Source organism: Haemaphysalis longicornis, unplaced genomic scaffold (genome assembly GCF_048455015.1).
Source record: "Haemaphysalis longicornis isolate Haplotype H1 unplaced genomic scaffold, Haemaphysalis longicornis Haplotype H1 scaffold_13, whole genome shotgun sequence".
In the NCBI taxonomy this organism is placed as follows: domain Eukaryota; kingdom Metazoa; phylum Arthropoda; class Arachnida; order Ixodida; family Ixodidae; genus Haemaphysalis; species Haemaphysalis longicornis.
The window spans coordinates 34,294,363-34,317,797 of NW_027526233.1; the positions used below are offsets into that span (position 1 = coordinate 34,294,363).

General features: G+C 44.1%; 1 pseudogene; it reads left to right on the forward strand.

Moving 5' to 3' along the window:
* The first annotated feature begins 873 nt into the window (after positions 1 to 873).
* The window catches only part of LOC144163772 (uncharacterized), a 48,025-nt pseudogene continuing 25,463 nt past the window's right edge, over positions 874 to 23,435 (forward strand).

Below are 23,435 nucleotides of genomic sequence, written 5' to 3' on the forward strand. Positions count from 1 at the left end.
CGTGGAAAATTTCTCGAGTCCGTCCTATTTTCAAGTCAGGCTCCAAATCGGATGCAACAAACTACAGAGCAGTTTCTCTCCTTTGTGCTTGTTCCAAGCTGTTTGAGACAGCGCTGTACAAATTACTGTCAAGTTCTGTACAGAATTTTCTTGTAAGTAACCAGGACGGCTTTATATCAGGAAGGTCGACAACAACTAATCTCTCCTGCTTTATGGAGCAGGCCTCGGCAGCCATTTCTGAGAGGGGCCAGCTCGACGTTGTCTACTGTGATCTGAGCAAAGCATTTGACGTTGTCTGCCACACGCTGTTACTTAAAAAGCTTTTACAGGTAGGAATTGATACACCACTCGTGGCATTGTTGGGTAGTTATCTAGATAACCGGTTCAGTTTCGTTAGCGTTAACCCATTTGGCGCCAATGTTCCCATTTGGGAACACAACACGTCTTCAATTTCGGAAGCTATAGTTAATGAAGTATACAAAAAAAGTGCTAATATTTGCTAACAACCACTTTAAAAAAGCTCAAACTTATATTCAGAAGCGAAGAAAATTCCTTTTTGGTTTCGTACTTCATGTTAAGCGGTGACAACTTCATGGGAGTTTTCACGTGAACGCCGCGCTGCGCCGCGCGGACAAACTCGGCGGAAAAAGGTAAGTTTTTAATAGCCTGGTCAGAATCTAATTATTGTATTTTCTTTTTGAATGTGTTTGTTATTACGACACGCGAAATGGAGTACCTGTGTGCATGGATAACGTATATATGAGGAGAAATGTTTGCATGTTCCCAATTGGGAACGTTGGCGCGAAGAGGGCTGTGGGAGCAGCCGTACTGCGGGTGAGTGTTGTCGTCTTCAACACCTCTTTTTTCTCCCAGATGCCTCGAAAAAAGTTTCTCATGCTGGAGAAAGCGGTGGAAATGGTTCTCCGCGACGATTCTGCACAAGCTGCTGATGTTGTGCTGCTACCTCCCCCGAACGCGGACGATATTCTCACGGATGAGGAGGAGGGCGACAGTGATATCGCCGTTGTAGCCTCTCTACCGAATGATGTTGCGGGTGAGGTTGAAGTTCACACGGCTGATGACGACGAATGTGGAGGAACTCTCCAAGAAGCAGCACCCCCGAGACCGAAAAAAGCATCTCAAAACTTCCCCAACTGGAGGCGAACTACTCAGTATTCGGGACCGATAGTAGAAACTCAGTTTCAGCCACTGCGAGTGACCCATGCCGAGCTTGTGGATGAGGAGCCCTTCAATCTCTTTGCCCGCCTACTCAACATGGAAATTGTAGGTTTCATAACTGAAGAATCCAATCGCTATGCCAAGCAACAGAACGACCACAGCGTCAACATAACTGAAAAGGACATACTTGATTTTGTCGCCATTATCTTCTTGAGTGGCTACCACAAGCTGCCACGCTCTGACCTGTATTGGTCGAAAGATGAGGACCTCAGTGTTCCTTTGGTAGCAAGCACAATGAGCCGCGCGAAATTCCGGCTAATAAAGAGGTATATCCATGTATCGGACAGCGAAAACCTTGAGAAGGGGTACAAGATGGCAAAGATAAGACCTCTACTCAGGCTTGTCAATAGCTCCCTTCAGCAGTTCGGCATTTTCTCGGAGAATCTCAGCGTGGACGAGCAGATGGTGCCGTATTTTGGTCGGCACAGCTGCAAAATGTTCATAAAGGGGAAACCAATACGATTTGGTTACAAGAAATGGATCCTTTGCTCGTCATCGGGTTATCCCTTCAACATTGATATCTACTGCGGCAAAAAGGACGATGATGATATGAATGTACCACTTGGAACACGCGTTGTTTTGAGCGCTCTAAAGTGCATTGATGTGCCTACAAACCATGTTATTTTCATGGACAATTTTTTCACGTCACACGCTTTGCTGCAAGAGCTGAAAGAACGTGGATTCCGAGCAACAGGAACCGTGAGGGAGGCCCGCCTCAAGAAATGCCCACTTCAGGATTCGAAGGAACTAGCCCCTCAAAGCAGAGGGACTTTTGATTTTCTGTGCGATGGCGACGTCCTGGCTGTGAAGTGGAATGACAATAAGTGTGTGTGCGTTGCCACAAATTATCATGACATTAACCCAACCGCCACAGCCACACGCTACAGCCAAAAGGAACGAAAGCGAGTACCAGTGCCCCAGCCGAGAGTCATACAACAATACAACAAGCACATGGGTGGCGTCGACTTACTTGATAGGTTCATCAGCGACTATCGTCCTTGCCTGCATGGTAAGAAGTGGTATTGGCCGTTACTCAGCAATACGCTAGTAACATTGCGCGTTGCAGCCTGGAGGCTGTACACAGAACTAGGAAGTCAACCGCCACTTGACCAGTTTCAGTTCACAAGGCTCGTCGTGCAAGGTCTGCTGACCAAAAAGCTAGTCACCAGAGAACGGCCTGGCCCTTCAGGTGTTCTTGTTTTCCACAGCAAGGAAGGCCATGGCCATCATTTGGTGCCGTTGGGAAAGCAGAGCCGCTGCCGCCAGTGCACCAAAAACACACGAATGAAGTGCCAGATGTGCAGCGTCACCCTCCACATTCACTGTTCGGCTGCCTACCATGAGGGAAAATAAAGCGCGCATGGAGTAACACGCGTTGCTGCTGGCCCTGCGGGGAGGATGGAAACCACCCGAGCATCGGTACGCTTAGGGCCATTGTTCCCATTTGGGAACACTGTGTATTTTGTAAACTACTGATGTCAGTGAAATAAAATAGTTTTTCCATGTACAACTCTACCCTCTAGCCAAGCTGAAACAGTTTTTTTTGGTTTTTTCTGCGCCACATCTAGTAGCGGCGTTTAATGGGTTAACGGGCAGACGTCTGCTCTGTACAGATCAACAAGCGGTGTGCCTCAAGGCTCCGTGTTGGGACCTCTCTTGTTCTCCATTTTTGTTAATGATGTGTCAGCCGCAATTAAGATGTCTTCTTTCCTTCTTTACGCTGACGACATTAAAATATTCAGACGGATTGAGTCCATTAATGACTGCATTGCCCTGGAGCAAGATATATCCTCATTTTCCAAGTGGTGCTCAGACAATAGATTAAATCTTAACTCTACCAAAACAAAGGTCATGTCTTATAGCAGGAAAACGAACCGCACTTTATTTTGCTACAGTATTAACGGGGGTTACTTGCCTAGAGTTGAAGAGATCAGAGACCTCGGCGTGCTTTTCGACAGTGCCTTAACTTTCTCACCTCATGTCACTCAACTTACTAGGCGGGCGCTACGCTCTCTTGGGGCTGTATGCAGGTTTTCTCGAGAATTCCGGTTTCCTTCTTCATTCCTAAAACTATTCAGAACGCTTTGTATTCCGCAACTAGAATATGCTTCTGTCGTTTGGAATGGAACCTGTAGTTCCAACTGTCAACGTATAGAGCGTGTACAAACCAAATTTTCATCAATATTTAGGCATCGTTTTCCTTCGGAGCCTATCCCTATAACTGTTTCTCTAAGTTCCCGGCGGACCCACTCACACCTTCTTTTCATGTACAAATTGCTTCATGGTATTATTTTATGCCCGGAACTACTTGAATCAATCAGTTTTCGCGTTCCACAAAAAGCTACAAGGCTCGCCCACCCTTTTAAAGCAGCTGGAGCTCTCAGCACACGTTCTCCTCTTCAAAGGATGCAGCATCTGCATAATGTTCACTCCGAGAAGCTCGATATCTTTCAGCGTCCTCTTCGGGAGTTTTTGGCCGGGTTGTCAGCTCTGACACACTAGGTTCATCTTGGCAGTGCTATTTTTCTTCACTTATCGTCCTGACGTGTGCATTGACCTCACCGAGCTTGTTCTTGTTCCTGGTTATTCATGTATTGTGCTTATACTGCGACTGTTATTATCGTAAAATTTTTCTTTTTCTGCCGTTTTTATCATTAAAAGTTGCCATATTCACTTCATGCGTCCATTTGAAACTGAAAATGTACGCTTCCAGAATCTTGTAAAAACTTTCTTCTTTTCACTCACCCTTCCGTATAGTTACGCTTATTGTAAGATGTCTTCTTGCAATTGACCAGACATTACAGTTTCTATTGATTGAATAATGTTGCCTAAAATTACACTATGGCATTTTTACTCTTCTGTGAAGTTGTAGTTTCTGCTTATTTTTTGCTCACTCACTGTTCTTTTACCAGCTGTTGATGCATTTCATTGCTGTCTTATACCTTTTCTGTGCGCCAGCACGACTTGATTGTGTAAAGTCGGTTGGATTGCACTATTTTATTTCTAATCTTGTGTGCCATATTTTGTAGGTCTTTCTTTCTTTTCTTTTTTTTTTGCTCACTGAGTGTTTATTAGCAAATTGTTGATGTACTACAGTGCTGCATTTTCCCCTCGGAGTGCTCCAGCTCGAAGGCCTCCGCTGTTCCTGGGCACTATAATAAACATTGATTGATTGATTGATTGATTATTATTATTTGTAGTAGTAGTAGTAATAGTAGTAGTTGTTGTAGTAGCGGCCATGGCTCCATTTTTGTGGTTTTATTTATTTATTTGAGATACTGTTGTCCCTTACAGGCTGTTACAAGAGTGGGCAAGTACATCATAAAGAACACTCAAATGCACAAAAACTGCTCAAATCACAGTGCAAACGAAGGACAAAAAAACTCATATAACTTTAGAAAAATTTCCAAGTGTTTCACAAAGCTATCAGTGGTATTTGGTAACACAAACACTGGCGGGTCAAGGTTATATCAGTCTACACAAGTTTAGACAAGAAAGGAATGCTTATAAATATCAACCCTTGGAGATATTTCATCCCCTTTTATCCAATTTCCACCATACCTTGCCCTGTTTCTGACTCTATTCAGGAAACGTGGCTTTTCCTTGTGTCCTTACTTTAGTGGTAGTGTTGTCCACGTTGAATTGATTTGTGACATCCTTATTCACCATAATGAAATGCAGCGCGAAAAAGGACGGGACAAAAGAAGAATTAACGACGACACGGCGCTGACTCACAACTGAATTTATTAGTAAAAACACACACATATATATACTCAATCCTCGTGGCTTCCTATCATGTTTCTCGCGATTGCAGCAAAACTACAACGTTGTCAAACGATGCCTGCCAAATACCACACAATACGCACTGCACCAGACAGTAAAACAAGAAATCACTCCATCACGTTGGCAAACGCGATAACACCACTGATACAAATCACGTGCCGAGGACTACCCTATTGTGCACTGCGACCATTCAAGAACACATATTCACTCTCGCCTAACGACATTGACGGAATGCTTACGCACTCTTCTCCCTTCTTTCTAATGTGATACGCTTCTATAATTTCCCGCACACGTTGGTCCTTATGTTTAGCAATTACAACAGTGTCTTCAAACACAGGAGCACACCCACACTTGGCACAATGCTGAGCAGCTTGAGAATGCTTGTCACCTTGCCATGTGCGTTTGTGCTCCAAGAGCCTCAGGTTAAGGCAGCGCCCCGTTTGCCCGATATACACTTTCTGGTAGCACGAAAACGGGATCATGTACACTACTGCCACGCTACAAGGAACGCATGGCGACACGTGTTTGACTTCGCAACGTGTATGCTTGGCGGCTCCTGATATATTCTTATCAACTGTGTTGCACAATCTACTTAATTTGTTTGGGGCAGAGAACAACACGTTTACTCCGTACCTTCCAGCTACATTTTTTAATCCATGTGATAATCTGTGTACGTACGGCATGACAGAGAATTTTTTTCTTTCTGGATTCAAGCTCACAATTTTCTCGAGTCAGAGATCCGCATTTCACCCATTTTTGAACTTTTTCTACCGCGAGACGCAAAACTTGCCTATCGTAACCAGCCTTACCCAACCTTTCCATTTGCGCACTAAAACTGTTAAGATACTTAAGCGAACAAGACTTTGCAAATACGTTGCGCAGATAAGAGAAAGCTATGCCAGCCTTCACAATTTTAGAATGCCCAGAGTTAAAGTTCAGTACCGGCTTTTGTGACCTAGGGCTATATTCCCAGCATACTTGACTAGCCTGAAGATCCAGCTTAAGATCCAGGAACTGGATTTGGTTGTGTTTTGGAAGTTCGAACGTGAACTTGAGCCCATGGCCACACTCCTTGAAAACTTTCAAGACATCAGGTTCCCTACTAACAATGTGACAAGGTTCTGTGACAATAAGGAAATCATCGACGTACCTAAACACCTTAGTGCACATGAAGTGTAGGTTACGTTCAAGATCCCTGTCAACTTTGCATAGAAAAATGTCACTCAGGACTGGTGCTACCTTTATAACCAATGCACATCCCGCTTTTCTGCGTGTACAATTCATTGCGCCACTCGACGAAAGTGGAATTAAGGTAAAAGGTCAGAATCTCTAGAAAACTGCCGACTGGCACACCGCTTGCACTGACAAACTTAAACTCATCATTTTCTTCTGTGATGCAAGCTTTTATAGTTGCCAGGAGCTCGTTGTGTGGTATGGCATAGTACAAATCCTGCACATCCACACTAAATACTCTGCAAGTGCCAGGATTTTCCTTTTGTAAAAACTCCACTACTTCTTCGGAGCTTGACACCTTGTACGGATATTCCAAGCATAAGCAATTTAAGTGCCTCTGCAGGTACGTTGACACGCAACACTGCCATGCCTTATGCTCTGACACTATAGCACGGAACGGTACGTCCGCTTTGTGTGTTTTGGCAGAAAAGAACACTTCTAAAACACTTCTAAAGAATTGTACACGCAGAAAAGCGGGATCTGAATCGGTTCCAAGGTAGCACCAGTCCTGAGTGACATTTTTCTATCCAAAGTTGACAGGGATCTTGAACGTAACCTACACGGCATGTGCACTAAGGTGTTTAGGTGCGTCGATGATTTCCTTATTGTCACAGAACCTTGTCACATTGTTAGTAGGGTACCTGATGTCTTGAAAGTTTTCAAAGAGTGTGGCCATTGGCTCAAGTTCACGTTCGAACTTCCAAAACACAACCAAATCCAGTTCCTGGATCTTAAGCTTGATCTTCAGGCTAGTCATGTATGCTGGGAATATAGCCCTAGGTCACAAAAGCCGGTACTGAACTTTAACTCTGGGCATTCTAAAATTGTGAAGGCTGGCATAGCTGTCTCTTATCTGCGCAACGTATTTGCAAAGTCTTGTGCGCATAAGTATCTTAACAGTTTTAGTGCGCAAATGTAAAGGTAGGGTAAGGCTGGTTACGATAGGCAAGTTTTGCGTCTCGCGGTAGAAAAAGTTCAAAAATGGGTGAAATGCGGATCTCTGACTCGAGAAAATTGTGAGCTTGAATCCAGAAAGAAAAAAATTCTCTGTCATGCCGTACGTACACAGATTATCACATGGATTAAAAAATGTAGCTGGAAGGTACGGAGTAAACGTGTTGTTCTCTGCCCCAAACAAATTAAGTAGATTGTGCAACACAGTTGATAAGAAGATATCAGGAGCCGCCAAGCATACACGTTGCGAAGTCAAACACGTGTCGCCATGCGTTCCTTGTAGCGTGGCAGTAGTGTACATAATCCCGTTTTCGTGCTACCAGAAAGTGTATATCGGGCAAACGGGGCGCTGCCTTAACCTGAGGCTGTTGGAGCACGAACGCACGTGGCAAGGTGACAAGCATTCTCAAGCTGCTCAGCATTGTGCCAAGTGTGGGTGTGCTCCTGTGTTTGAAGACACTGTTGTAATTGCTAAACATAAGGACCAACGTGTGCGGGAAATTATAGAAGCGTATCACATTAGAAAGAAGGGAGAAGAGTGCGTAAGCATTCCGTCAATGTCGTTAGCCTAGAGTGAATATGTTTTCTTGAATGGTCGCAGTGCACAATAGGGTAGTCCTCGGCACGTGATTTGTATCAGTGGTGTTATCGCGTTTGCCAACGTGATGGAGTGATTTATTGTTTTACTGTCTGGTGCAGTGCGTAGTGTGTGGTATTTGGCAGGCATCGTTTGACAACGTTGTAGTTTTGCTGCAATCGCGAGAAACATGATAGGAAGCCACGAGGATTGAGTATATATATGTGTGTGTTTTTTCTAATAAATTCATTTGTGAGTCAGCGCCGTGTCGTCGTTAATTCTTCTTTTGTCCCGTCCTTTTTCGCGCTGCATTTCATTATGGTAACTACGAACCAACTGGCCGAACTTGCCATCCTTCTACATCCTTATTCATTTGCGGCTTATTTCAACGCCTGCGCGCACGCTTGACCTTGGCTCTGTATTGAATAGCTAAACAGGTGCTGAAGGAGTTTGTGAGGACACCACTTGTCCTGTTTCTACATCGAAGCTCAATTGTTTTATCTAACTGTATCCTCTGATCGCATCCGTAGTAAAATCGCGCCCCTACCTGTTTGCGAGAATATCCACCACCATAGCAGATCATCAAGCTCTAGCAAGAAGCTCTCTTTGAAAATCTGCAAATGCGGGATTGGTTGCAAGACGCAGTTTCTTTAGAAACACTTTTTTTCTGCCGTCCGCAAAACCACCGTCGGCACGCAAACCACGACTGTACGTTACGTGACACGTTCAACAATTCAGAATAGTCTGTTGGAGAGGGAAGCGTGCGTTCTAGAACCCGTAATATCCAACATATTAACTACCTTATACGACTGTACATAGTCTCATCAAGGGTAAAAAAAGACGAAGAAGAAAGACTGCTCGTGCAGCACGAGGGTGCGATGTCTACTATTTTTTTTCCCGCCATTGAACCTGCGTGTTCCGACAGCCGCTCGGTCTCTCGTCTCCATAAAACGATGGTGCCGTTACCACGTGTGATGGTGAATGGTCGTTTGTCACGCGTTCGTGCGCTGTTCGACGAGAAAGGAGGTGACAGCACACGAAAGCCTGACGAACGTCCACTCACCATCACAATTTCTGGCGTCCGCCACAGGACAAATATTTCTCGCTACATCTGAGAGCCTCAAGCTGTTCTTGTGTATAGACTAGAATGGAAGGATAGAGAATGTTAGTGGATTTAGGAAAGGATATGGGTCTGAGTGGAGGGGCGTTGCGGGCATGGGTGAGCGATGAACAAAACGATATGGGGGCATAATGAACAAAAGAAAGGGAAGAGGCTCGCATAGCAGCACAGGCTAAGCATGAGCGAGAAATGGCTCGCATGGAGGCTGAGACACTCCTCCTTGAATAACGACGCCGAGGTTCGGAGGCGCAGCGTCTGAGCACGAGTTCGGTGGATGAGAGTGTAGGTTACGGTGAGAGTTTTAAATGCCCGCACAAGATGATTCCTCCCTACAATGAGGGGACGAATGAACTGGACGCCTACATCCAGAGATTTGAAATGGTTGCCACGAGCCAAGGGTGGCAAACACACAAGTGGGCTTTGTCCTTGAGCTTGTGCCTTACGGGAGAAGCCTTGACCGTGATCGGATGGATGCCTGCTGAAGACAGCACGGACTACACAAAGCTCAAGCCAACGCTGCTCCAACGGTTCCGATACACGGAAGAGGGATACCGGTTGAAGTTTAGGGATGCGCTGCCCGAGAATTTCGCGGGAAGACTTCACGCGCGAGAAAACGACTTGCAGATAAGGGTGTACGCTATCATTTTCAACTGTGCAGTCACAAAGGGTGTACATTTTGAATTAGTACCCTACATGTCCACCAACAGTTTTTTGCAAGCGTTCAGGCGGTTTGTTGCAAGAAGAGGTAGACAAGCTGTAATATACTCGGACAATGCAAAAACATACAAGAAAGAAGCGAAAGAAGTCAACAGAATGATTCAAGCCATCCAGGACGAGACATCGCAGGATTTCTGCACCACATGCAAGATTCAGTGAAAAACAATTGCAGAGCGCGCCTTAGTGGGGAGGCTACTACAAACGCCTAATACGGATCATCAAAAGATCAATGAGGAAGATAATAGGAAAAGCAACGATCCCCTCAGAAGAACTGTGGACGATAGTCGGCGAAGTGGAAGGCGCGCTAAACAACCGTCCTCTTGCCTACGTGCACGCAAAACCTGACGAACCCCTCCTTACAACACCGGCTGACGTGACTGGAGGAAGAATGAACCTTCAGGAGGAAGGAAAGTGGACGCAAATCCAGGACATCAAAACGACTTGGAAAAGTCGGTGTCGCACCATTCGGTTTCAGTGAATCAGATGGCACTGGGAGTACTTGAGGGAAATTGCAGCGATGGTTCGCACCAAGACAGTAATAACCAGACGCATGTCAGTAGGGGATGTAGTTCTCCTGGCACGTCATAGACCAAAAGGAGTCTTTGAGAAGTGTTCAGTTTAGAAGGTGTATCCCGGACATGACGGAAAAATTAAGGCGTGCCAACGCCCCAATACCAACAACGAGCTACTACGTCGGTCTACAAGACACATATACCCTATCGAAGATTGCTTTAGTAGACGCGCCGATTCCCAGATCATCTGGCGCGGGCGGGAAGCTGTAAAATATTCTCATAAAGGGTCAAAATGAACACGAAGAAGAAAAGCCTACTGATGCAGCGGGATTGCGGGATCTGTATCATTTTTTTCGCCATTAAACCTACGTGGTCCGACAGCCACTCTGTCTCTCATCTCCACACACATAAAGGTTTCTGGACCTTCATTAGGTTAAAAAATTCTCGGCGATTTTCACAATCGTGAAACTTAGGGAGTGGCGAAGCAAGGAATCTAGAAGTGCATTCTTTTCGGTTTTCGTTTTTTGCAAACGGAGATGAAACCATTGGGGGGTACAGGTATACAACTTTGCTGTAAAAGTCTAAAAAGTCTTTTGGCTTCGAAGCACGAAGTTCTCTAGCGCGAGGTGTAAACGAGTTTCCCGGTGTTTCTTTTTGGTACGCATTACGAAGCGCTCCAGAGTGAGGCATAGGCGAGTGTCGCGGTGTTATTTTAGTGCTCGTTTGGTTCTAGCGCGAGGCGTAAAAGACTCTTCCCGAATTTCATTTATGTATTTATTAATTTATTTACCTTATGTTCCTTAATGTTCTAGAGGGCATTACAGAGAGGAGTAATATTCAATTCAATTCAATTCAACCTTTATTTCCAACAAGAAGTTTAGGGTTTCCAGGCGAAAATAAAAAGTAAAGACCACTTGCATCAGGATGCTGTAATTGTACAAACACAAACATTGTATACATCATCAACACTATGCACAAACACTAAACCACTAAGTATGCAGCACCGCGCAGATATATACAAAGGCATTATACAAATCTACACAGGTATTGCACGTAGCATAGGAAACATAACAAACTACCGGTGGTAATTCCATGCCAGCTAAAATAGCACCTTGAAAGGAAAATAAACACAGTGGCAAAAAAGTGTCACAAACTAGGCAAGAGTGAAGTAAAAAGTGAAATTTTTCCTTAACTGGTCAATATCGTCAGTACGCATTAGGGCTGGTGGCGGGTGATTCCACTACGATGAATTTCTGTGAATAAAGAAATTTGAATACGATACAGTGTGGCATTTCGGGATAGCGACTTTTCAGGAATGACCTGTGCGCAATGAAACGTCAGGTGGGGGGAAGGTGAGATAAGATAATTTTCAAGGGTGGCGTTCAATTTACAGATTTTAAAGAAAAGACACATGCGCGCTAACGTCCTTAGCACTGTGAGTGGTTCAAGAGGAAGAGTTCTTTATTTGCGTTATGCTTGATTAACGGACATAATCGTGAAGGATAAAACGCGATGCTCGTTTCTGAATTACTTCAAGTACATTTATCAGCGATTAATTGCGTGGATCCCAAACTCAAGACCCGTATTCGAGTTTTGAGCGAGCAAGTGACCTATACAATAAGTGTTTAACCGAAGCGGGGGCCAAGAAAAAATGTCGCCTAATAAAACCAAGCATACGGTTAGCATTCAAGATAATCGATGAAACGTGCAAACTCCAATAAAGGTCTGCTGTTAAGACAACCCCGATGTATTTTTAAGACGACACTAGTAGCACTGAAAAGATGCTAATATTGTAACAGAAAGGGGTAAGTTACGTTGGCATAACAGCTGTATTACTGTACATTTAATAATATTAAGTGCCATATGCGAAGTCGTGAACAAATTATCGATACCGTGAGGATAATGTTGAAAAAAAACGTCGTTAGTATTTTTTCATTTCGCCGTAAAACCAGAGTCATCTGCAAAATGTTTTGGAGAAATAAGATTGTTGGGCAGATGATTAATATATTTAAGGTAAAGCAGCGGACCCAAAACTGAACCTTGTGGATATCTGAAGTGACAGGAAGAGTTCGATAGTTTAGTCTTTAACTTGAACAAGTTCAGAGCGATTTGTTAGAAAACATTTATTCCACTTCAGAACACTGAAGTCTATATTCAGTTGGCCTATTTTGCGAAGAAGCAGGCTGTGGGGCACTTTTTCGATCACCTCAGTAAACTGTATAATTATGCAATCAGCCGGGGAACCGTGTTCAAGAACAGAGTGAAGGTTGTTTGTGCAGGCTACGGACTTCGTTTCACAGAAAAATATTTTTCTGAAGCGGTGTTGTTCAGGTACAAAAAATGAAAATGATTTAAAAAATTTGCATGTGAGAAGCGATGACGTGTTCAAATGTTTTACAAGAAATACTCGTTAACGACAGATGCAGCTGTGTCTTGCGTCTGGAAAAGGGGATACGTCACCGCTGCTGTCGTCACCGGAGGAGCGGAATATGAGGAGCACTCAGCGGCCATCCACCTTGGGCACGACACCGTTTCGACGATGGTTCGCTCACCCGTGCTGTTATTCCAGGCAGTTCTGCTATGGACCTCCTGTCCTTGGCCGCATGGATCGGAGCTTGCCGCTACCGGTCACCAATTTCGGCCCTGGAATGCATCCCAGCTCCCGCCGCCAGCGTTGGATGCAGCTGTGTCTTGCGTCTGGCAACGGGGATACGTCACCGGAGGAGCGGAATATAAGGAGCACTCAGCGGCCATCCACCTTGGGCACGACACCGTTTCGACGATGGTTCGCTCACCCGTGCTGTTATTCCAGGGTAGTTACCGGAACTCTGCTGCTTGCGTAAAGAGTAGCAATCGTTGTTTGTTAGCGGTGTCGTGCCCACCACAGTTGCTTGATGTGAAAAAGCATGTAACTTTTTTTTTGTATCATTTGCCATCTGTTCTGTCAAATCTGCTCTTGATGCTATCGGGGGACGTGGAAGCCAACCCCGGTCCGATGAGCAAAGCGGAGGCAGAGGCGTTTGATTCCGCGTTAGCAGCAATACGCAAGCTGGAAACTGGGCTTGGGGCTGTACTCGCTGACCTAAAAATCGTCAAGGATAACCAGGAGGTTACAAGAAACGAAATTAAGGCACTAACAACGCAAATTGCTGCGCTCGGACCAAACGCTTCTTCGTCAAGTGCTACCGCTGCCCCTCCAAGTGACAATGCTTTAAAAACTATCGCTACCCAGCTTCAAACGATAACATCTAGGTGTGACGATGCTGAGAATCGCATGCGAAGGTCTAACTTGCTGTTTTTTGGAATTGAGGATGACGAAAAAGAAGATTGGGCGGGCTCTGAGGAAAAAATAATCACTTTTTGTTCTCAAAAGCTTCCAATTCCTACAACGTGTGCTCAATTCGAACGTGTACATAGATTAGGCAAGTTCACGACAGAAAAAAGCCGGCCAATAATTGCGAAATTCACCTCATTCAAAGACAAGAATAACATACTGGGTGCAGCTCACAAACTAAAAAACAATGATTTCGCTATCGGTGAAGACTTTTCCTTTTCTACTCGGCTAGCTAGAAGGAAATTAGTATCGTTTGCCCGAGATCTATACCAACCTTTCAAGCTGACTGTTGACAAACTGCACATCGATAAAAAAACGTACTTCTGCGACAATGAAACAGACACCGTCGTCCTATGTAAAAGATAGCTAGAAGGTGCCACGCGCCCTTAAGTTGCTAATCGGCCTCTGTCACCTCACTCACGTTCGTCACTATCAATTGCTTTTACCAATATTCGGAGCCTACTGCATAAACGTAACCAAGTCTGTTCCTTCTTAGACGATACTAATGTCGACATCCTTGCCCAAACAGAGACGTGGCTGAATCCTGACATAAACGATAGCGAAATTCTCCCTGATAACAAAGCATATAACATATATCGTAATGATAGGACTAACAAAAGAGGTGGTGGCGTTTTGCTAGCGGTTAAGAAAACCATTTCTTCATACCTTGTGTCGTTTGACTCTGCCGTCGAAATCATATGGGTTGCTTGTTTAATGTGTGCCACTTAAATACTAATAGGTGTTTGCTACCGCCCTCCTAATTCTCCGTTTTCCTTTCTCAATGACTTGCGCACGAGTGTGGCTACGGCTACCCAGTTATGTGCTGCCGATGAAACGTATCTCTTGGGCGATTTCAATTTCCCGGACATTGACTGGTTACATCTATCATCATCCTGTCGCGATTCTTTAGAACTAATCAATATTACTTTAGATTTCAATCTCTTCCAAGTAGTTAATGAACCCACCCGAGGATCCCACATTTTAGATTTATATTTACAAGTGCTCCTGAAAGCGTTGACTCTGTCTTGAACAGAGATGGTTTAAGTGATCATAACATGCTAATTATAACTCTTAACTTACCATTACCACCTCCCGGATTCAATGTAAAAAAAATTACGACTATAACAAGGCGAATTACAATAAAATGAACAAAGAGCTGGAGATATTCTATACTACAGAACTAATGCCCTCCTTTGAAAGTCGCTCGATTGATACTAACTGGTCGCTTTTTCGAAATAAAATATCTACTTTGGTTAAGAAATACGTGCCACTCATATCCATCTGAAATGATAGAGCTAACCCATGGTTCAGTAGATCTCTTCATGCACAAATAAACAAGAAGAAACGCTTATACAAAAGCGCCCGAGGCTCGGGTACCAAGGAGGCCTGGCAGAAGTACAAAGAGTGTCTGGCAAATTACTCGTTGGCCATATCTACTGCTAAAAATAAATACTTCTCAAATGACCTACCTTCTATCCTAAAAACTAACCCCAGAAAATTTTGGCAAGAAATATCCCCCCCGCGCGATACTAACAAGATTGTATTACACGATGATGAGCACATTCCCATTCCTGAAAGTGACTGCCCCATAGTATTTAACACATTTTTTTCATCAGTATTCACTAGAGAAGATTATTTCAGCGTTCCTTGTTTTGATGACCTAGACTGTCCATACAAGCAACCAATTTCCATAACTGCCGAAGGAATTGAATGTCTTATAAATAACCTTAAACTATCTACCTCCGCAGGAGTTGATAATATTAATTCGAAAATACTAAAAAATACCAAGTCTATTTCAAGTAAGATTTTGTACCACATCTTCTTGCAGTCCTTATCATCCGGACAGTTGCCGAGCGACTGGAAAACGGCTAAAATTGTGCCAATACATAAATCTGGGAATAAAAATTCACCCGACAACTACCGTCCTATTTCACTAACGTGCATATGTTGCAAATTGCTTGAACATATTATCGCTTCTAACATTTACTCTCACCTCGAAACCAATAACTTTTTCTTTGATAACCAGCACGGCTTCAGAAAAGGTTTTTCTTGTGACACGCAGTTATTTGAATTTACCACTGACTTGCACAATAACATGGACAATAACTTACAAACTGACTGTATTTTTCTTGATTTTTCTAAAGCTTTTGATCGTGTCGCCCATTGCCGTTTAATCTCTAAATTGTCCGCCCTTCGACTAGATTCTTTAACATTATCTTGGCTTCGTAACTTTCTTTTTATGCGGGAACAGTTCACGGTAGTAAATGATTATACGTCGCCGCTGTCCCCAGTCACTTCGGGTGTGCCTCAAGGCAGCGTTCTCGGTCCCCTACTCTTCTTAATATTTATTAATGATTTGCCTTCACGCGTCACATCTTGCATGCGCCTTTTTGCTGACGACTGCATAACTTACCGGAAAATAAATGACCCCACTGACCACGTAACGCTTCAAAAAGACCTAAACCTTATCTGCGATTGGTGTAACACATGGCAAATGTCTTTAAACTTAACTAAATGCCAGAAAATATCCTTTAGCCGAAAACACAATAACTCTAACTTTTCGTATTTCCTGAACAACCATTAAGTTTCTGAGGCACTAACATATAAATACCTAGGCGTGCTCCTAACGGCAAATCTTTCATGGTCCACCCACATTATTGCCATATGTGCTAAAGCCACACGATCATTAGGATACTTACGCCGAAATTTGCATGCTTCTCCGTCTAAGATTCGTCAACTAGCCTATAAAACATTTCTATTACCACAACTAGAATTCACGTCCTCAGTTTGGTCCCCCTATCAAAATTATTTAGTTGACAAACTAGAAGCCGTACAAAATCGCGCAGCCCGGTTTATATCCAAATCAGATGACTTCAGTTCAAGCATAACAAAAATAAAACATAATCTTTCACTAGAACCATTGCATATCCGACGGCAAATCGCGCTTCTATGCATGTTCCACAAATACATTAATCGTGCCAGACCCTCCCCATTATCCACTGTAACCCCTCTTTCCACATCACGCAGATTATTTAATAAACGCAGCTTCACCAGAATCTACGGCACCACAAACTCTTTAAATTCATCTGCTCTCCCACGTGCTATCCGGTTGTGGAACGATCTGCCTGATAATATCGTATCGCTGACTAACCCAGAAACATTCCGTCATCAGCTGCACAAGCATTTCTACATGTGAAACCACCAAACAGGAACGCTGGCATTCCTTTCTGTTAGCACCATGATGTTTTCCTTTTTTTTGCGGTTGCGGCTACCACACTAGATGTTATTATTGCTTGTTCTTATTGTCTTGCCACTCTTGCTAGCTGTTATCATGTTCTTTTTTTTCTTGTTTCACTGACGTGTTGCTGTATTATATATCTAGTTTTTGTATAATTTCTCTTGTTATTTTTTGTTTATCTGCTGTTTTTGCCCCCCTTACCCAATGCCCCCGGGCCTGTAAGGTATTTTGGATAAATAAATAAATAAATAAGGGGCGATAGCTCGAAGCCGAATCTTTGTCACCATGGTTAGGGAGTGCAATAAGTTTACCTATTTTGCTGTCACCTGGAATCTCCCCTGATGGAAGAGGCCTAATAAATATTTCGGACAATAAAATAGCAGAATAAACTGAGGTAATTTAGGCACTTTTGTATTCATATCATCTGGACCACAACTAGAGGACAACTTTACGCTCTTAATTATGCGTACAATGCCAACCAAATCAAAATAACTAGGATTCATGGGGAAATCAATATGACTGTGACAATGACGGGTTAGTACAACTGGAAAAGGCTTGACGTACCTTGACTACATGAGGCGACGCTTACGACGACTACGAGGACAGGAGACACCAACAGCCCAGCACCTAAGGGGCTTTGCCATTTAAGGAGGGAAGCACGCACTTCTGACCGCTGAAAAGCAAACTTGTTAATGCCAGTAGACTAGCATCGAGCACGGCGGCTCGATGGTTTGTGACAGGTGAACGAAATTATGCAATTTTGTTGTCACTACAAATTACGGCGACGGCAACTTTAGCTTTTGATTCTACAATTAAACAGCGAGGCATGCTGATGATGGTGACCTTTTTGTTAAGCTGATATATAGAGCAGCAAGAGCACAATAGTGCTCAGGAGTAACACATCATTGTGTCCGTACTAATGAACCTAATTTTTTTTTAATTCATTTTTTTGATGTCTGGAGTACTCTTTGATCATAAACATGTTTTCGCAATCTTCAGAAAGGATAGTTTTGGCCCTCAAAGAGTTAAGAGGTTTGCATTGGCGCAGGTGCACCGATTCAAAGGAGGGGTACCTGTTGATGACCTACAGTAAATTGGAATAAAATCGGGCCTTTTCAACTGCTCGATTGCATGAACTTCCGAAAGTAAAAATGCGTCTCCTGTGCTGTATCAGTGGCAAACTTTTGGTAAGCTTCCGAAAGAAATGTCAAAGGATTGAATATCGTTAGTTATGTAGGCACGGGCAACAGCGCCACTAGAACGCCTACCGCAAAAACCCTCTTGCCACGCGGTAATTCTCCTTTATATTTTGAAGCAATAAATTCAGAAGGGAGTTCGAAATAATATTGCTCTAGGATGTGTCTCTGGCACTTTTAGGTGCAGTTGGGAAGGTCACTGCTACGTCCAGTGCCTGTAATTTGAAGATAAATTTCAAAATATGCGTTTTACAGCAAAATGTATTTGAAAAAAAGGCCTTGTATTGGCTTCCCTCACAGCAATTGTCGCCGAAAGCCTGTAGTCTTCTTCAGCTGCAGCCACAAAATTCCCCCTCTTCTACACCTTGGACACGTCTCACTCATCCTTCCCAGCATCCCATCTCGTTTTTTCCAAGGTAAACAAGGTGGAATGTTGCTCGAGCAAATTCAATTTATCTTAATTCAACTGCTCGACCACCATATATGACATACTTCAGTAACTGTTCGACTTGGAATGCCCCGTCGCGGTGGAGGCTGAATCGAACTCTGTTTGGATGTTTATTTGAAAGTATTGTTTTGAAACTATGGCAAATATTAAGCGCATATCTGTTTTTAAATGAAAGAACATCACACAGAGCAGTGATGAAATAATGTCTGCCTAAAATATTGATAATCTTTTCTTTTTGGTCGAAAATGAAAAAGTATGCCACCTGATAAAAAATTTGGTAGTTTGGAATGGTTCCGCAAGTATAAACATCTAGTTTTACTAATACTTTATCTTTTGGCCGGTTGGCTCAATAAGGGGCAGATAGAGATGCATACCGATTAACATACGAAAATTGTCGGGTTTCCGGATCCCATGAGAAACTGCCGTCTTTAAAATCTATTTTCATCGCAGTGATGAAAAGTTGCACGACATATATCCACCCTATCATGATACTCTGGCCTGTGGGTATTTCATTGCACTAAACTTTCCTCCACGAAAGACCCCTTTTTTTCTTGAAGTGTATCCATACATTTATATTGTTGTGCACTCTCATTTTCACAGCACTTGGCTTAATTTTGGTGGCCGGCTTTGCTGGGATTAAGACGTAATCAGGCGCCCTCGTAGGATGTGACCGTGTGACACACGCTTGCGTCCTTTTGCAAACCGTCCTCACAATAAAAAAAAGATAAGCCAGGTAACTGGTTGACCCATGCGCTGATGGGACGCACTTCTCCAAAGACAGTAAGGCTGTGTTCGGCTTAGTGGAGAACAATTGCTTTCCGTGGAAGCCCTAATGCATGTTACGCGCGTGCATACTTAATCCTAAATGGGCTCCCTTAAACTACAACATTGTGAGGAGTCTCGCCGTTAAATGTAGAAGGTATTTTGGCTACGCATGTTTTAGTGTTGTTTACTTGTCTAATGGCTGAGAAGCCGAGCGTTCACGAGAAAGATCGACCCAGTCGGGGATAAGGTTCCACTAGGCGTGTTTGCCTGTTGAAATGTGAAAGCCTACGCGTGAGTGGCTTCGTCACTCGCCGTCCTTTCCACCACGCTTCCCACTTTATGTCTCACATTGACGTAAGGGACAGATAGGGCTGTGACCATACACTCATGGGATCTTTGTTTGCTGAATCCATTTTGCAATGTCTCTTGTTAGTTTGGGGGATGATATTTTATGCAGCTACTCGGCGCAAGCATTTTACAGGCCTATTCGAACACTGGCTTATGAAGGAGGTTGTTGCGACATGGGCGGGGCAGAATGTGGGTGTTCAGGCAAGGCGAGGCGCCAAGCATTCCAGAGTAAACGCAAAAGTACCCTTCCTTTATCAACATTAAAATAAAATCAGGGAATCCGCCAAGTTCACCTGCGTGGAGAAGTTATTTGGCAAAATTGTGCTCCCAAATGACAAGGAGGAAGAGCAAAAAGTGAGAAAGCACATGAGGATAACAACGCGCACAGTCTGCGGAGCTGATTTTGTCATAATCAATTTTCGACTTAACATTCACACAAAACGGTGTATTTCTGTTTAGACTTACATGGTATCAATCAATCACTTGCGTGCCATGTATTTGGCTCGACGTTTGTAACGCGGACTTGCAATGTATTTTTAGAACATGAATTTTATGATGTAGCAAACACTATTTATTATATTCGTCTGCAGTTTTATCAGTATTAAACAATGATTTTTGTGTTTGCAGCACCGCCGCGGTGGCTCAGTGGCTGTGGCGATGTTCAGCTGTGCCCAAGGGCGCGAGTTGGATTCCTGACCGCGGCAGCCGCTTTTCTGATGAAGGCGAACTGAGAAAACGGGCGTGTGCACGAGATTTCGGCTCCCGTTAAAGATCCCCGTGGGCCGAAATTACTCCAGAGCCCTCCAATACGGTGCGCCTGATCGCCTGTGGTGCACCGGCTCGAGAAACCCAAGAATCAATCAATCATTTTGTTTGCGTACGTATATAGAAGTATCCATTAGGCGCAATAAGTGTTGCCCAACGAAAACATGCAGTCAAAACATGAATAAAAATAAATGCGTAATATAATAACAAACTAATTACTGGGCGAAACTAAGGGCGTAGTTCATTAGGGACAGTAGTCCGAAAGGAAGCTCATTGACGGATAATTATGCTTCCAATTCTTGCCTTGGACAAATTCGGTACAATTCCGGGGAAAATTTCCGTTCTGCCTACACAAAGCTTGAAAAAAAGTGCCACTTCTTCCCTGTGCGTCACAAATGTATTGTCCCAATTATTCTCGCAAACGAAAACGGCAAGGTTATCTGTGCAGGTTTTCTGTCCCAGCGGTCGTATATGTCTGGGTACACCTCCCCTAGTTGTGTGGGTTGGGAAAATATGGTCAAAGCGGCTAAGCTGCGAGCTCGAGGCATGGTAAGCCCAGTTGATACTGACTCGCAAAGAAAGAGCTGCTGTGGTTCTATGCATTAACCAGTGCAGCCACAACTCTAAACGTATCAGCAAGCGAGCAGGGCCAAACGTTGAACTCTCCGCTTCTGGGAACCTGTCCAAGCTCCGCCGCATCGTGAACTGCGCACAAAATAAATAAAGTTGGTGTAACAAGATACACCAGAATAAGTTCGGGTGTATTGAATGATTGGTTTAGAAGACTCCTCTTAATTACACGAAATATATGTCCCCAAGGCCGGCATAGGTATAAACGATAGACTGCGGGAACTATAAATATTGCCACTTACGCATAGTAACGGGTACCTTTAAGTACATTGCCGTGATTGAAAATGTGTTTTTTTTTTTCATTTTAAAGACAACCGAGGGGCTCGCCAGGTGGTGTATTTTGCTTATTCGGGAGATTACAGAAGCGAGGGAAATTGCAAAAGCGGGTGATAAGTGAATAAGCATTGCTTCGATGTTTTCGCTTCCGAAGAAATCGCGTTTCTTGACGAGAACTTACCGGTCGGTGGCTGATTGCGTGTTACAGTGAATGCGTTTGCGTTTTTGCTTTTATCTTCTTCTTCTGTTCTGTTTGTTCCCGCCTGCCGAGGCGATGCAGTTTATATGCGGCACGATAATAAACTTATTCTGTCATTCAGGGCTGTGTGGTGTCTTTCTTCTTTTTGTCCTGTCCTGGTTTTGCCCATTTGTTGCCTTCATGTCAAAAGAACATCCTGGCCCTTCCTGCCTCCCCCCATATTGCTTTAGTAAACGTCTTAATCAAGCGAAAATTTTTACCTTTACCCCCAAATGGGACTGTCGCAACTGTTGATCTCAACAAAAAGCTCCCGCGATCGAATAAAAATGTAACTTGCACTGCACAGAATCAAACCTATAACGAATAGAGAGACGGAGCGAGAGCCCGTTGTCTGACCGATTGAGCTACAAGCCCACGCACAGACGGAGACATGCGGTGCACTCAGCGGCCACATCTGCAGGTTTACCCCCCGCGTTCTCGCTGAATGCGATGTGTAGTGTCACACCACTTCCCGCGCCGCTGTGCGCTCCACCGTCGGCACGTGTAGAGGCCGTGTGCAGGCCTTGCGCACGAGCTACGAGTAGTAAAAATTAATTTATGGTCACACCAACGCGTTGCATATAAATTATCATCCGTCTCTGCCGCCGTTCCTGTCGCCTGCGTAGGCGCTGGCAGAGGCGAAACAGAACGGCCATCTTCTAACACCGGGTTCGAGCTTCCTTTCATTTTGTATAAAAAATAGATTTTACTCGTGTGCTTCGCAAATACAACTCAACCAGCCACTGTTCATGAATCCTGCATTGATTCAACCTGAGCAGAAAATATTCCTTTTAGTAATAAACGGTGTGATAAAGTGCGTTTTACTTGTCTGTGCTTTCATTTTGTGGTAAAGCCACGTCTGTGAATTTAAGTGGCGTCAAATGGGTATCGTTATGGGTGTTATTTTCAGCTTCGCTTTCCAAGCACCTTCACAGAGTGGATTGGCGCGCATTATTTTCTGATTACAGCGAAGCTTTACTATTCTCAAAGATGTCGTCCGTAAAGCGAAAAGGGGGGAAGTGAAACAAAAAAAAAGCGCTTTCCGCGCCCGGAATCGAACCTGGAACCCTCGTAGTATGAAGACGGCGTCTATCCCTTATCTTCAGTTCGACATGGTCAAAGTGGTTTGGGTATCGTGAGTGCTGCAGGGAGGTGCAAAATTAAACACATATACTGCCGCCCCCCCCCCCCCCCCCCCGTGTGAAGACGAACATGATCCGTCACGGAAAAGCTTCACGTTCCACCATCGTCGTCGTTAGATGGAAGGGTGCCCGATTTCATTCCATCCTGGCTATACCTGAAATTTTCTGATGTTTTAGAACCCCGAAAGCCTGCAAGCCTTATGGGCAGAGAAACCTAGCGTACAAGTAAAGGTTGGCCCATTACAGGCGACGCGAGAATTCCAGCGATCATTTCAATATTTTCATTTATTTGAATATTTGTTCGCAAGGTAAATATTTCAGATAACAACATACAAGCGTAAACACGTAAACGCACCACCGTCATTGTAAACGCCGGGGAAAGAAAATATGTGGAGTTACTGGAAATGAAAAACATTCGTCCACTTTCGTAATCGGGATGGGAATACTGGGGATACAGCGGAGCTCATGGTCTTCACAAGCTCTAACTTGGCTTTTCGCAGGTCCGCCCACCTCATTGGTAGATCGGAAAGTGGTGCCGCCGAGCTCACGCCATCTCTCTCAACTAGAACAACACCTGCACTACAGAGCTTGCCTCATCACTAGGCGCAGCCAGTCCTCGACGCGCGCCACCCCACCCGAACATCTGTCCACTTCAACTGAGCCAAAGTCCAAAATAGCGGCCGCACTGCAGCGAAAAGGTCATGCTGAGGGCCCCGAATACGATGATAGTGCAAACGGATGGAGGCCGGTTTTATGGTGCGATAGACACAGGTTTGATACCAAGCACGAGAAGCGTTGCTTTCTTATGTGCAACCTTCATCTGCCATACTGTTTCCGCAATTCCATAGCAACCACTTTCCGCTGGTAATCAGTTGTCTCCCCTCATTGCCGTGCCATGACAGATTTCACGCACACTTCGG